Raw genomic sequence first — 16,941 nt, 5'->3', positions numbered from 1 at the left:
GACGATAGATCATTGACGATGGACGAAACACGACGACGTGATGTCCCTTTGAATAGTGGAAGGTGGAAAGAGCGACAGGTGCGGTTAATCGATACGGGTGAAAGGGATTGGTCGTCGTGGCGGCGCGCAAAAAGTTCGCACGCGTTAATCCGTGCCGAGCCACGGATAATAGGCGCTGACCGCAAGAAACGCGCGGTCAAGAAGGACGCTTTGCTCGTTGGCTATTAATTAGCCGTTTGAGAAAATTGTTACGCACGTATGCGCTTTACACCGAAACACAATTCGTTGGGAGCGACCGATAGTTGAAACGTGGCTGATTTATCAAGTGAGGAACGGTGGAAATTGGAGGAAAAATTTCTGATCTTTTTCAGTGTTGGAAGTCGAAATTTCGCACGTGTGAACCGACGGTGGGTGGTACAGGCGAAATGGTCAACATGACCACGGACGTTCCTCGACCTTAGATTCTTAGCTCGTTAGAATATATGAATAAAAACGACTGTATTATACGAGGTTACATCACCGTGCGGTTTCGAAAGTTTCTTAGGGAATGTCGAATCTCGTGGAGGCGCGTTTAAAGCACCTGCCGACTCTATCCCGAATACTTGAATTTGTCATCAAGGTCTTGCTATAATCAGTCGGCGTGTTCAGAGAAGAAGGACGACAGAAGAAAAAAGATGCGAGGAAAAGAGGAAAGAAGTAGCTATATGGTAGAGTGTAAACTGGAAAAAAAGAGACGAAGGAAGAGGGAGGAACGAGGAGGAGGGGAATAATGGTGACACTCGGAGGAGGATTAGTTTTTTCGGAGTGGCCACAGTCTCACGGTACTTAATATCTCGTAGTGAATCATAAATAATCGAGCGATGGCCGGTTTCGAAGACACGGACGAAATCCTTCTCAAGCTCTCGTAGTTCGTGAACAGGTATGAAATGTAACGTGGAGTATCATCGGCGAGATAGCAGCGGCGTTTGCAATTAAAAAACGATTTAAATGCTAATGGTCGCGCGTAATTAACGCGAGTCACACGCGAGCGGTGCCCCTTTGCCCCGCCCCCAGCTGTCGATTATTATTTCACGGGGTCCGCACGGGGTTAAAACGCCGCTGAGGGGATCCGGCCAGAAAGGGAATATCGATTTTACGAGGTGCATGTCGAAACACTCGATGGATTTGTAATGAATCACTCCGCGGGTACGAAATCTGCCGTCCGGATCCACCGGATCGTTAATAAAAGTCGTGCGGTTGATGCACGTCCAACTTTTACTCGTTTGTTATTACATGTTCCTCGAATACCGATGAATAACTCTGTTGCATATTACTGAATGGCGCTATTGTGTACTCCGATGATGATCGTTTAGTATTTTTAGTTATAACGAGATTCGTAATGAGAAAGGCTACCTCCTAACATACATACGTAGATTAAGTATACCATCAGATCGGCTCATTCGTATTCTTGCTTTTTTACGTAAATTTTATTCAAACGAGCAGACGCGCCTGTTCGTACGCGAAATTAATTTTAAACTGCTAAGGTTTGCCTTGCCTGGAACTACAAAGCGGTGGAGGAATCAACTACATGGAAACCTCGTCCCGTCAAGCTGGATAATTGAAATGTCTCCAGGCAGATAACGAGAGAAGTCACGCCATTAAGAGGCCGTTCTTTAGCTAGCTTTTACGAACTGACAGTTCTCACCGATTAGCGGTTCCTTCTAGAACGGTCCGTGGTGGACTGCCAGCCGACGTCAACACGCTCTCTCGAGGGAAAGCAATGGAAAATCAAGTTCGAGGAATCGTTAGGTCGTCCGATTCGGTCGTGCTGGAGATTTCTCCAGTCCTAAGTGGTCCCACGATTCCATTTGTACGTCGCATGAGTTATCGCGTGGTATCGCGGGGACACGTATTCCCCGGCACCCGTGCGTGTAAAAATCGTAATAACAGTTATCGCCGCGTGTCAATCGGCGCCGATTGAGTATTCATTAATTAATAATACGAGCCGGTGCGGTCGCGATAAGTGGTCCAGAGCAGGCCCACGCTTATCCGCCGAGGAAATATACGACCGTGGCCCGTTCGCCACGACTTCCTTGGTCGGTCCGCGGTCGACAACAAGAAGAACAACGCAGCGGTCCAGTTGACTTCTACCTGACTGCGACCACGCAGCCGGCGACAAAAAACTTTATCGTACGAGCAATCGGCAGGATAATACCCGATAAAGGCGTACCGAAACGAACCCGGTCTCGCTGCTTGCACAGAGGCGGTCCTATTAATTTACAAACGTACATCTCGATACAAGTATGGAACGTGGAAGCCTCGATTAGCTAATTGACACCGTTTGGTAACTGTTCGTGCGATTCGTTTCGGTAATCGCACATCTGCTACACTGCTATAGGATTATCGTCTGTCCGGCTTTATCCTAGCCTGACTCGACGCTTTTTCAACTAGATACGTGGATTATGTACACGATCCTGAAACGTCGGTATCGAATGAATATACGGTAAACGAGGCAAAGTGGTGAATTGATTTATAGGCAGCTCTGATATTTCTGCTCGTCGATTAATCGATCCGTGTCCATCGCCAATTACTTTTCCCTTGAAACTTAATAAGCCATGCCGTCAATTAGAGGACTGGTCTAATCGAACGCACACAGGTGGTCGTCGCGTAGTCCTTACTCGATCGTTGATGGCCGATCCATGTAGAACAACCAAGGAGGGGCCTTGCCCTTTGGCCCGGACCGCTTTGACCGACCGTTTCTTAAATACCTTTCTCTCTCGTTTCGTCCATTCCACGAGTGCCACGAGCGGCAAACATCGTTCGGTTCGACGAACGATTCGGTTACGTCGATGCTCGACCCCCAACCGAGGCTGTCGGAGAGCCGCGCGTCGATTAAGACGTGACCGATGAACAGGAGGCTTATCGAGAGAACTCTTCCAGGCAATTCCGTGTGCTCGCGGGGGTTGTGGGCGAACCGCGTGGGCGTACGCAGATCGTTTCCCCCCTCGACGTTCTATTTCTCTTGTTTTTTTCCCTCAGCTCTCTCCAGTCTACTCGCGAGGATACGATCTATACGAGCGAGAGCAGTTCCTCGAACGCTCTACTCTGCCATCGAAAATGAATTCATTCCATCGGCTCTACCACGTTCTCGCTATCCTAACCAGCGATGCATGACTCCCAACGACGTGTATCGGGCTGACGGGCTTCCTCGAACGAATTGTATCTACCTCCACATCGAAAACATCCTGACTTTCTTGGCTAATTTCCGAGCAATTAACAAATCAATTTATTCGAGAGTTATCTAGATTTCGTCACGCTAGCCTTTGTGTCGATCGCAGTCGTTCGATTTCAACGAGCAGAAACATCATACCTTGCAACGTAACAAAGGTAATCTGGATACCACAAAGACTCTCGCGTAAAGCGATTGATTTTGTGTACGAAGACTCGCGAACAACTGTGATAATTTATCACGAGGAAATGCTCGGTTGCTGTCGTAATCGCGAGCGTGAGAAAAGGTCGAATTTCTAACAGATTTTCGTGGTGAAGGCGATCGTGAGGACGACAGGGAACGAGTCTTCTCAGAATCTGATACGACGATCCGGAATGGGATCATGAATCCGGTTGGTCGTTGAACTTACTCACGGCCCTTTGCACTCCCCATAACGAGAATTTTAACACCCTCGCCCTGTACGGTCGGCCCTTTTGCTCCATGCCGAAGGGTATCACTTCCATGCAGCGTATTCGGCGCATGGCTGTGCCGTCATCGAGGCCAGCTCTTAATTCTTCAGATAAGAAAAATCAGGTGTTATGGCTGGTCGCCGTGAACCAGCACCAGTACGCTCCTTGAAACTCACCGGTACGAAGATCATTGCGGATAAGACGGTGTTGTTCCCTGAGGTATACCACAGGAGATCTTCAAGTTCCTCGTCCGTGATGTGATTCATGGTTCTAGGTCATGGTGTTCTTCGTGGTACTCGATCCAGTCAGACGTCGTAGCAGAACACGGACCGCAAGGGTCTGAGCGCTCGCTCCGAGCGTGGGCCTCGAATGCTACCCGCTATGATGTTGTACCCTACTTCTAAGAATTTCTCTCTTTTCTCCGGTCTCGTTTTTAGACAGACTCTGATCCGTGTCATATGATGGACGTTGTACAAAGACATATAGAAGTTACGTTTGTAGAAAAGATGACGATGATCGATCGCAAAGCTAAATTATATCAACGTTCTTTATATGTACCGTGTTAGGTAATTACAGCAGGCAATCATTTGTTACATCGATCGAGAATCTATTAAGAGCAATCTCAAGAACGATCGTTAACATGGTGGATCTTGCCATCGTACAAATAAATTTACCGATCCATTATCAACGAGTTCGTTGTCGAAATATAGACTCTCCTTAAAACGTTACTGAACGATCTCGATAATTCGTCCCTTCTGCGACAGTTATAAGTTCGTTTCTTGGAATACATTCGCGGAAAGTATCTCGTACTAGTCGCGGAGCGTCTTCGAAGATTGTTCGACCACATGCCAACCGTGGATAAGGGTTGCCATAATATTTGTGTAACACGTTGCCACGTGTAAATGCTCACTCGCAACCAGTTACCTGGCCGCGGTTCGTTAATGAGGCGTCTGCCTGCCGTGCGTACGTGCATTTCCGAGACTCTTCTTTTTCGTGCCGTCCATAAAACGACGGCAAAGTCCTATCTGTCGCCTTTCATCTGACCCGCTGCACCGGCTTGCGGAGAATTAAACAATTACGACATAACCGGACGTAAGAATCTCAGGAAAGTTGGCCCCAGAGGTCTCCCGGTTTATTTCTCGAAGTCGTATCGCTGTCCCATGTTCTCGACCCGTTGCTCGCCAGAATTCCTTTCGAATTTATAACTTCGCTCGACTTCTCTCGCCTCGAGTAATCGCGGTCTCTTACCTTTTCCTCCATTCGTTTAATCTGATCCGCCTTTGATCGCGATTTATGTAATCGGTGCTGACTCGAAGATGAATACGTTCAGCGACCGAACGCTGTGATTAGAAACGATTCGTAGTAATTGAGATTCTTTTCTTGTTCGTTGAAGCCTTGATGGTTGTATCGCGCAGTGATACGTATGATTCGTTTGCGTGTACGGTTCTCGTAAAGAGAAACGAACTGCAACGAGGAGGCTCACACCGGATACTTCCATCGCTTCATGGCAATTACAACTCGATTACAAGGTTCGATCGCGCGATTGTCGGTGTCAACTGGCAGACCTTAATTATTGCGTTACACGAAACCGTCAACCACATACTCACCTCTGATTGTTATCCGCTATAGGAGTCGTGCAAAGGATTTTGTCTCTTTGTTATTCTATCGTGTGTACGTTTAGTCCTTCTTGTACGATCTATGAACGTTCGAAAGCTCGTCGAATTCATTTACAATAAACTAAATAAATTTCAATATTTCGACTTACAACGCAGGAAAATCATTCGAATCTTCCCGTTCCAATCTACTGTTCTGGAGAACATATTCCCTATCACACTACCGATTGGTAACTGCATACCATGAGAAGAGAAAAGAAAAAATAAGGATGAACGTGGTTGATGCACGGAGACGATGTTACGAAGGGCGGTGTCCTCTGAGGGCTGAGCGAGCGCAGGAGGAAGGGTGTGCACGGCACTCGCGCGAGGTAACCGGAGATACGCGGTCCGGTAAAAGGTGGTACGCGGTAAGCAAGTACCAGCGGTGTGCTGCGCTGTCGTCGGCGAGGATATACGAGCGATCGCGCGCTGATGAATCGCTCGAAACTTCGGGACGCTCTGGGACGGTCTGGTATCGGCGCTGGTGTAAACGGAACCGTAAATCGTTGGGACGATAAATGACAATTGCGGCTGACACGATCGGCTGCCGTCCGGAGTGTCGAGACCGTTGCGCTGCTACGAGCGGGGTGAGGCGGTTAGCGAGGGGTGCTAGCGCAGAGGTAGCCGAACGCGTGGGTGGACGCGAGATAACGCGTCGCATTACGTGGGACGTTAATAAATTATTATTGCGCCCCGCGAGATCCCCTGCCGCGGAATGATATCTCCATTGTCCTTCGACGAATTAATAGCCTGCGCGCGAATATCGTACGCGCGCACCACGCGCCTCCTTCGCCAAGGAATCTTGCGAGGCCGCTCCTCTTTAGCTTGCCGGAGATCGTGACCCGATGATCGACGATACATCGGCTCGCGAGTATGTTAATTCGTGACTGTGAGGTTTCGCAAAAGTGGTGGTGGCATTGCCGCGATGCGATGTCGCCCGATAACTCGACGTTTCTCTTGGATCTCGCGGCGCAAGAATACCGTTCGTATAAATTGTCGTCGCTGACCCGACGAACGCTTTACACGGCGTTTATGGGGTATCAATGTCGGTGTGTTACGCAGCAGCGATGAGCGTTAGGCTGCCTGGAAGAGAAAGGAACGATATGGCGAGATCGAGATTAAATCGGATGGCGAAGAGGGTAGACGTCTTCGTTGTCGCCTGCTTCACAACGCACACCGCCATTAACCAACCGGGAAAACCAGCGTCGATTATCTGTTATCTAACGAGAAACGAGTTTACCTGTTTCTTGCTTGCGACAAGAATTCCATGTCAGTTGGCCGGATGGCATTCCTACCGTGACCATCCACCAAACATAATTCATCGCGCAGCAAGGGGGGAACAAAGATCCCCTGTTCTCCTCGGGCGATCCATCATCGTAACAATTAGCGAGACTCGCGTTTCTTTATCGGCTCGAACGTGGGAGGTGTAGGTGGAGGACGGGTCTCGGTTTCTGAGATGATTCAACCGTACGATTGCATCGATGGGAACGAAGAATGCCTTCCTCCGGATTTGGTGGCGGATGCTATGCTTTATGACTCATTGTCTGTTCGTATTTTTAGTCGCTTGTCTAATTACGCGAAAGGAACTTTTTTACTCGAACAAAGACAACGCGCTTGATGCAGGAAATGTTCTTCTTTTTGTTGAACATTTCGCGGCATACTTGTACAATAATGTAAGAGGAATGTTCAAATTAACCCGCAGCAGGATTCGTCAGCTAAATATACCGCGTGTTGCATAGTTTCCGTGTTATGTAGATAAATAATCAGTTTCTGTCATTTTTACGTTCTTCTCCTATATTTCCGTGCAGCATTTTGTAGTTTAAAAGCACATTCCACGAAGAGGAGGTGAACGAATGACGTTCGATGGCACTGTGACAGCGATCGACAGCTATATTTCTAATATTGTCCGTGCTTTGCAAAGCCTAGATAAGATTTTCATCTAACGAAAAATTTTTTGGGTGAAAGAGAAAATAGTTGATCGGAAGTGCAATGTGACAATGTTAATTGCAGCGGTTCCGTAATATAATCATAGAGATAAATATATAGATAAACTGGACCAAAAGATTACTGATTATCGCTGCTTGAAATAGCATATCTCATTGAAGCACTTGTCCATTAAGCTAATGAACAGCTGCGACATCGATGGTGAACTCTGTTCGCGGTAACAACCACTCTGTCTGCTACCTTAAATTATTAACATTTCCGTGATTTATATCACGAGGTGATAATTGCAAACAGTCTAAAAATCGGTAACACGATATATTTAGAAACCCTAATTTTTCCGAACAAGTACGTACTGACTATCGAACCATGACATTTTTACTGAACCGTTTAATTACCAGAATCTCACACAGGTGCTTGTTATTTATAATTATCATAACAGGTTTGAATCATTTCGGGTATTAGACTTTGGAAAATACTTTGTACGCTATTATTATCAAGGTACATATACTGCAGATAAGCAGAACTTTTTTTCCTCTAGTATCTTACACCGCTCAGATGGAAGCCAATTTCCTAATCGATCGCTTCAATTTAAAATTATAATTTGGATCAGTCTATAAATTTTCACAACCCCTTCACGTCACTAAACGCAGCTGTTGCGTTAATTAACGCACCAATGGACCCCGCAATGTGCGTATTTCGCCTTATATTTACAGAAATCCCGATCGACGATCGATCGGCTCGCATATTTCATACCAACACGGCGGGCTGATTTACGAGCTCTTCGTAAGTATCCATACATTATCTGGTGCATATTTTCAAATTAGCGGCATCATCGACATCACCGATATCCGATCGATCCTCGTCGTCCGATTTCCCTTATCTCATTCATTGTACCATACATTCCCCAAAGACATTCGTAATTACAAGTACTACATCAAAATCGAACTCCTGTTTCGTGTCTCGCTTCCGCGAATCGTCTGGCAATAAATTCGCGGCCGGAGATCATTCTGTGGTCTCATCTCTTCGACTCACCTGTGGTCATCGCAACCTGGTAGCACCTGCCCAACGAATCGGTTCCGACTCGACGGTGCGCAGTATGAAAATAACATCACACATGAAAACGTGGTTCGATAGACTATGGATACATGTGCTAAGTCAGTTCTTCTGATAAACTGTTGTTTCAACGAATGAGACATCCGAAGACCGAGATGCGGATTCTTATAAGAACCTATATGTATATTAAGTTGTTCAGAAAATTCGTGGCGAAAGTGAATAAAAATGAAACTAAAATTGGCATCTTCGTTGCAAAATGTTATTATGTAATAGAAATTTGTAGTATACCTGTCAGGTTTTTTCCACGAAACGCAATATTCGATTGTTTTGCCATACGTGAGAGTACTAGAGGAAAGAGTCGCGAGAGGAAAAAGGGAAGAAGACGTATTTCGTTGGAACAATGTACTTTCTATGACTATGACTGTCTGATGTAATAATTGCTATGAATATCAGAGACTTCGAATGTCTAGAATGATTTTAGAAAGTAAAATATACGTATATTTGCTACAAAGAAGTTGGTCCGTCAGGAACTGTTACCACTCACTGTAACTATAGTCCTTCGCACGCGAAAGTGGACACCCGCATACAGCAGCTAAGCATAATAACGTTCGAATATGAGCGTGGCGCGAGTTGCGCGTCTCTTATTAATAGATCGCGTACGGTGACGGGCAACTCGTTCGCCCTGTGCTAGTGCACACGGTGGCGGCGCGATGGTGGTTTCGTCATAGCGGTGTGGAGTCGCTATTATAAGGACAACCGCAAACCTGTCATCGATCGCTGGTAGACGTCAAACGTGGAGGAAGAGGGAGACGGAACGGCGAGAGCACGCGAAAATTCTACTTCCATCGTCGACTAGCCAGCCACAGGGAAAACTTCCGGTTTGTCCAGCCACCGAGAAAACACCACCTGTCGCTCGTGTGTCTCTGTCTGGGAGTAATGGAGGAAAGAGTCAGGGAAAAACAGGGAGGAGACGTATTTCCCTTGAGAATGAGGTAGCTCCCTATGACCGTATAGCGTAACAGTTTCAATATAAGAAGCTTTGAATGTCTGCAGAACAAAATTGTGTATTTTATATAAATTCGTCTAACGAACGAAGAAATAATTTCATTGAACCTGATAGCTGTATCTATCAAGATCTAAGAGTTCAGACGACCTATTGTGGAAGACAGAACGTTTCTGATCTGATGGTGAGAACGCGTTTCTTTAATATTCGGTTTAGAACTCGTAATTGAGACAGCTATGTGCCGAGATACACAATGGTAATTAAACAACAGATTATTATTTTCGTTGGTAGCAATGCGACAACTAAACGACTATCTCTTGTGTCTATTTATGGCAAGATTTTCGTTAACGATTTCCATGAATCAGCGGCCATCTCATTGAAAGCGTTCGAAAACGGTTGAATGAGTTTCGTAGAAGCATATAATGGAAGCGTAGCCACCTCCACCGAGCGAACTCCGTTCGCCAATCACGTTTCTGTCAGCGTTGTAATGCTGGTCTCATCGGCTGAGTCCGCCGTCGCGATATCAGGAGAAACGGCCGCCTCCGTCGCGGAACAGTGGTCGTCGTTGTTCGCCTAATGGGCTGCGCATTTCTCCGTCCGCTTTCACAGCCAGCTGATTATGACATGTTGGTCGCGACTGCGGGAGAGAGCACGATACCCCATACCACGTACTCCAGCTACCGTAACGCCATTTGCCCGGCTAATGACTCGCGGACACTCGGTTACCATGTAGACGGCCCTTCTTCGCGTACCGCGACTCGCAGACGGCTCTATTCGAAAAGAGAGAGTGTCACTCGCATTAAACGAATCCGGTATCCACGTTTGTGTTCCGCCGTGTACCGCGTATAATTCTCTCGCATTAGTCACGTCGTGTCGCTCGATACATGATTTATTCACCGGCTTATAATCGCTCTCGCTTACCATCACCGACCGCGCCGCGTAAAGACGTTGATCTGTCTGGCAATGTTCACAAGCAGAAGGCGATCTACAAACGAGCCGATTCTGGTTTCGTGATTTTTCATCCTCTCGAAGCGATAGATCGTAGATAGAAACGATTAGATGAGTTCTTAAACGGTAGATGAAATAAAACGGTAGCAGGTGATAACTCTATTCGGTCGGCGAAATGGCGTTCGCGTCGAACAAGCCGCGGTTAGCAGGCAATAGGATAATCGGGAATAAATGAGATGACTTTGAATCATAGGTGTTTATCTATATATGCAGCCAGTTCTAATGAGATTAGCGATAGTTCAAGAATGACGATGCGAAACATTGATTAACGCGATCGGGAAAGGATCGCGCGACTAAATCCGCATACCTTCGGTTCATTTTATTGAAGAAGGTTGATTAACCGCGACGTCTCAGTTCAAAATGAGATGCGAGGCTCGTTGGACGAGGGACGCCCCCGTGCTCGTGCAGGAAACGGTTCCGTTCCATCGTGAACGTGGAAATGCCGTCTTACACCTAGGCGGCGTGACGTCGCCAATTATTCATCGCGTATGGTTGCGAGTAACAAATCGCCAGTCAAGTGGCAACACCGTTGGCAGCTTGCGCAAGCGGGGCTCGAAGGCAAGATCAAGTGGGGAATAAAGAGAGAAACAGCGGCCGGTGAAAATGAGATGGAGAGCTCTCGCGGAAAGAAAGAGAAGGAGAGAAAGAGGGTGAGGCGGACTCCTCCCACGTACGTCTAGATGCGCGTCGCCAGAACGTAAATTTAGCACTAACGCATTATGCACGCTCAGGCTGTGTCGCATTGGGCGTGCGAAACCAGTAACAGTGGCTTCTACGTATGCACCATCTCGAAACGGTTGTCACGTTACGCAGAATGGAAAAAGAGATCGAACTTACTTTGTATCGTAGAACGTGCTACGATGAAAACGTTAGCCATCGTAATAGAAGCATGAAGGAACGCGTTTGATCGCACGATAGAAGAGTGATTAACGCGCGGCAATCCGATGCGAGCAGCAAAAGTGACACAGCGTAAAATCCGATACGAGCTCGTTGGAGACGGATCGTGCCACTTGGCCGATGAGATAAAATGAATCCGCGCGCGACCACCGCGAGAGAAGCGAAAATAATAGAGTGGAGTGGCCCATTGAAAATAATCGTAAATCAACACTAAATAACGAGCGCAAGGTCGTCGCTTCTTAGTTTTTAGCTGGTCCACCGGTCAGAAATCTTAATTAGTCCTTTGTGTCCCTCGCTGGCTGCTTCGCAATGGATTTGATTAATGCTCGTTTTACCGTGGCTCCCTTTGTGGGAGACGCTAGCGTGCTTAAGAAAACACAATTTACACCGGTGAGCGGTCTTGGTGGATGTTTTGCGCGTCGGATAGCACGCGTTTGACTTTGAGTCTGGCATTGAAATCATTATGATTTAGAGATCAGCGCGAACACGCGAAAATTGAGTCAGCGTAAGCGGCGCGTCATTGCGAACGTAATTATGGTATTTAGTCGCCGTGGCTTCATGTCAGGATGATAAATTCCACGCGACCAATGGACCGTGGAACAACGCGTCTGGGATTATCGTCGTTCGCGGAACTCGACGACACGGATCGCGCAGCCGTGGCGTTTCAATAAAACGTACCTTCGTTACTTTTAGTTATTCTTAGTCCATTACACGCTGTCAAGCGCGAAATATCAAAAGGGGCATCGATCTCGCGCGAATTTAATTTACCCACCTCCCGTCCAAGACCAAACGTATTTTCATGTTATTTCCCATCCTCTCGCACCGCGCAAGCAGTAGTTTTGGTCCCACAATAGTATCACGAAGACAAATGTTAGCGATAAAGTCACGCGAATTGATGTGCGATGTACAGTTACTACCTTCCCGCTTTAGCGATAATTCGTACTATACTTACGCTGTAATAGTTGTTTTGCGTTCAAATGCCCCGCTACCGTGGCGATTTTCATGCTTCCTTCCCGGTTGCGGAATTCCGTGATGTCCGGTTCTCGAATGAAGATATTCTTATCCTTTCTATTTCTATTTATCAACGGAACTGCCCGTGGTTTCCCTATCGCCTCTCTACCAACAAATGAAAAAGTATAAACGTGATTTCTCTTGCGAGAAAAGAAGCAGCTGTAATTGGCGAGAAACAAAATAATGAAATTCGCGGCATTATACTAGTGGCAATTAAGTGCTTCATGAAATAAATGGAAGAATAACTAAACGGAATTTTATATGTTGAGATGCGAATCAAGGGGAAGGAATGAGTACATGAAATATTAAACGATATTCAACTTTCTCTCAGTAGTTTCACCAATGTTCTCATCTTAATCTTGTTTTCTTTTGATAAGCGCAGCGCGGTCGCGACAATGTTGCTCCAATAATTTTGAATGTTCGATAAAATGCAGGTGCTGAACGTATCATTAGTCCGAGTTAATTTATGCAACGTCATTTGCACTCTTCCGTATGCAACTATATATCCCTTCGAACCAATTCAGATTTCACGTGTTCGAAATACGGCATTGAAGACAAAAAGCATCAACCCGTTATACGGTATCGGACCGCGTCTCGATAAACTAGATTCGGGAAAAAATAATTACTCTGGCACTTAGTCGGGCAATCAGTGCCAAGATAATAAAACAGGCGCCACGATCTTTCATCACGTATTTCAGCAGCAATCGGTGGTTGTACAGATAATACGGCACGCAGCGATGCTAGTGAACATTTATTATGTCAATGCTAAACATTTACAAATGCGTCCGCGAGCTTATCGTGGCTTAGCAACGGAGCACGAACAAATTTCCCCTTAACGGTGTCGCGTTACTTTGAATTTAGAATTCGTTTAAAAATTACACGTAACGCCATCGGTGATACGAGATACATGACACACTGGTACAGCCACTATCGTGTGATATTCGAAACAACTTCTTGGGCGATGGTACTCCATACGATTACAGCGAGTTGAGCTGTAGTTATAGAATTGTAGCAAACTGAATCGTTACGCACGTTCCTGTGAATCGTGCTGACCGATCTCGCGCCTACTTGAGATAATTGCGTCGAAGACGGGGTGATTAACTGACCAGTGTGACTGTATGGATTGTGGGTCGGCCATCTATTTCGATCTGGCTACCGTCTTCTTTCTTCGCAAAAAAGACATGCACGAGCTGTGTCATATTGTTGAATCTGATTTCCGATTAACAGCCCCTTTTCCATGGTCGTGATCGGATCGAAGAAATGCACAACACTCATCTGTGATCAAAAGATAAACTTGTAAGCGCAATTATGTAACATTCGTCCGGTGGGTAGTCGTACTACGTGATACGATCAAGTGCTATACATTTAGACACCTGTGTGCAATAAATATTTACGATTCAGAAATAGAAAATAACACGAAAAAACGAAGCAATATTTCTGTCGTATGTTGTTAATATTACCTCATAAAATAATCATTATATAACGGTGATGTAATCGATTAAATTTCAGTATTATATTATTAGTCGGGATGAGTCATTCGCGATGGACCATCCAAGTGACTGTCTCGTGCGTGAATTTACCATTCTAACCTCTATTTTTTAAGTATAAATAATGACGTTTTCATTCTCGTGATTACTCATATATTATATTTTATACAAAAATGATAAGATTAAGTATAATTACCTTGAACAATCAGATCCCGCTCTAAACATTTCGTTCATTTAACTAAGTTGTATTGTCACACAAAGAAAAAGGATTCTCACAATGTATTATAAACTGCTGCTGTCCCTGTTACTGTTTATACATTTCTGTGATATACCGTTACGAGGTTAGTATTGAAGTACGAACAGCGAAAATCAACTCAAGCAAATCCACCAATCAGCATAAAGAGTAGAAAAAATGTATTTGTTTGTAATCTCAGGATGCGTATAGTAGCACAATAGACATATAATATTTTATATAACATATATAACATAACTGTTGTTTAGAAGCTTAACGAAAGGGTGACGCGATTGTTATAGTCACGTGACATGTCAGTTTGCACTGCGCATAGTCATATGATCACTCTTTAGTATACGACACGTTCGGGTACCGAATATTTACTCGTTTTGTAGAAAACGTGAGATTTCGTTTGTCTTGTACGGTTATCGGTCAAATTTTGGTTTTAATTATGGTGCATCGTATGTTAATTATATTATTCTAATAATACGCGTGTGTGTGGATACTATGTGGTAACGATTTGTGATAGCATCAAAAGAATTTGCAGGATTTGAAGAAAATCAGCTGGACGCCATATTGTCATCCCAGAAAAAGTACATCAAAACGGTGAGTTTGAATTTATTTTTCGTTAATTTCCTATATAATGATATATTTTCAAATATACGAACATGTTTATTGATAATCAAGAATAATTATTATCATTGGTGCGACTGATTATTACCAGTAGTATGAAGTAAATACGTATAACGCTTATTATTCGTGTAAAAATACTTTGACGTAATACGATGTATATGTAATACGTTACAATATGTACACAATAGAGACTCTCTGTATCAAATATCGATCAACTGTTTACTAGCGTATATCATATCTTTTTTCTTTCGTGTAGCAAAACCTAAACACGAAGCGTGGCACGCGTCTGTTTTGCACACTATTATTTACGCGTACATTTATACAGACTGGTATAAAGTGAGATAGCTTTCGTGGGCAATCAAATGTACGAAGAAGGGCAAAAGGGAACGTCAGAATATTCCAGTGAGTGAACTGCCGGCAAAAAGAGAATCCTTGAGCTTTTCTCGTGTTCGTGGCTGCATTGCCGTTCTTAACCCCTTTTCTTTCACTATCGTCTCCGTTTCTTATTGCTCCATTTACCTATATCTATGTTTCCTTCAATGTTCGACGCATCTTGTGCGTCTCGCTTAATGTACCATCCGTTTACCGTAAGTCGCAATCACGCACATTCAGCGCCAGATTTAACCTCCTCTACGACAAAAGCGAGCCCACTTCTCTTTTCAAAGCCTTAAAGATTACGCGTTCCTTCTTTTCGTTATTTTCTATTCGTCGATGTGGATAGAGTCATGGTCGTAAATCGTTTTCTTTGCATCCTCGCGGAATACTGGTCGCACGACTCCGATCGGAGAAGAGGTTGGACGGAGCAGCGCGGTCTATTTTGCCCGATCGTCAAGAACCGTGCTATTTTCGATTTGTTCGACGCGCTCCACGCTATTCTATTCCGCGAGTAGTGCGACTCGCGCACCGTGGCAGCTTCCTGCTGGCTTCTAGCGCGCGTTCGTCCCGTCCCTAGGGGCCCTAATGCATTCTCGGCTGAATGGAGAGCGTGGAAGCGATTTTCCTCGGCTGCTCAATAGCGTCTGTTCGTTTTGCTCTAGACATGGCGTGGCGCATCGCGGTACGCGGCCAACAGGGGGAGGACGACGGCGACGACGTAACATACGCGCGATGCTCCCTACGCCGCCAACTCGAATAATTCACATTGTCCGTCGGGAATGGTAGGTAGTCCAGTGCTTTCTTTTGCCAATTATTTCGGGACACGCTGCTGTGAGGAAAGAAAGCCCCGCGGGGCAGAATAGATCGCGCGATTTTCTGCGGACTAATTTAGCCGCGTGCGCGTTCAACCGCCACTGTGCGTGTGCTCTCTTTTTCTCGGTCGCTTTGTCCTTGTCTTTCGTTCCTTTCCTGTTTCACTCCAACACGAAGGTAAAGGCTATCGTCTTCTTCGACTCCTCGACTCTACCTCCCTTTTTTTCCCTCTCAGTCACGCATCGTCCTTTTCTCGTGCTATGCGCCGACGGATCCTCCTTCTCGTTCCTTTTCCACGGTGGAAGCCAGCTCGATTATTCCCCTCATTAACGCCATCCATATCGGTATTCCTCCTTTCTCATTTGACCACACCCTTGGCAAGCGAACGATATGTTACGTACATCGTCGGTTATCCGTCGTTCGCGCGTGCTATCGTCGGCGAGTACTCGTTCGTGACCATCGGACAAAGACGTATTTTCGACGATTATTATCGGTCATATACGATAAAAAGGTCGATATGATGTATGGCTGTTTGTACCTTCGTACTTTTAATTACCGTCACTGATCCTCAATGTTCGCGTCAGTCTAACTTTAGAGAGTCGATTTGTTCCCGCTTTGGCGCAAGTACGCTTCACCCGTGTCACGAACCGCGGAAATTTCTATCGATGTCGATGAATCCACCGGATAACGGCAGATTAATGATCATCGGATCGACTCATTTCGAGGCAACCGACGATCGTTTGCTCCCTTTTTCACGTTTCAATATTTTCGATTTAGCCTGATGCTCGAAGCTTCCCGCTACTCGTTTTCAACAGTTCTCATTTTCATCGTAGAAATGCTCTACGCATCTGTTCGTCTGAATAGTAATTGTCAATGTGATGCAAGTTTCTCTCTTTTCCGATTCTTTTTGTATTTTTTGTATATATGAACTTTTGTCTAACCTAACCCAAGTTCCGTTCAAGCCATTCCGTCAATCGCTTTACGCATATAATTTTCTCATTACTCGAGTCGTCATTCTTGCCTCGCTTCCTCCCATTTGCTTGCTACTCGTCATTAGTCATTCCACGATTCCCATCTTCCGTCATTGGTAGCGGCAAAAGAAACGGAGAACGTTCTTACAGCTTGATGGAAACTCCTCCAAAGACCTGGCCTCTGTTTTTTTTCCGTAAAGTAGGG

The 16,941-nt window shown here is 45.4% G+C and overlaps 2 long non-coding RNA genes across 2 annotated transcripts in view; one reads left to right on the top strand and one right to left on the bottom strand.

Annotated features, from left to right (window-relative positions):
• LOC138184803 (uncharacterized) overlaps window positions 1-14,171 on the bottom strand; it is a 34,010-nt gene extending 19,839 nt beyond the window's left edge. Inside the window, exons 1-3 of the long non-coding RNA XR_011174417.1 lie at window positions 13,909-14,171; window positions 13,332-13,500; window positions 12,167-12,330 (exon numbers count right to left, since the gene is read on the bottom strand). This is a non-coding gene — a long non-coding RNA (uncharacterized LOC138184803). The remainder of the gene's footprint in view (window positions 1-12,166; window positions 12,331-13,331; window positions 13,501-13,908) is intronic.
• A 136-nt stretch (window positions 14,172-14,307) lies between these two features.
• The window catches only part of LOC138186547 (uncharacterized), a 115,049-nt gene continuing 112,415 nt past the window's right edge, over window positions 14,308-16,941 (top strand). The window contains exon 1 of the long non-coding RNA XR_011174915.1: window positions 14,308-14,550. This is a non-coding gene — a long non-coding RNA (uncharacterized LOC138186547). The remainder of the gene's footprint in view (window positions 14,551-16,941) is intronic.

This window comes from Bombus flavifrons, chromosome 1 (genome assembly GCF_040668555.2).
Source record: "Bombus flavifrons isolate JBK064 chromosome 1, iyBomFlav1_principal, whole genome shotgun sequence".
Taxonomy (NCBI): Eukaryota; Metazoa; Arthropoda; class Insecta; order Hymenoptera; family Apidae; genus Bombus; species Bombus flavifrons.
This window is presented reverse-complemented; position numbering and strand designations above follow the sequence as displayed.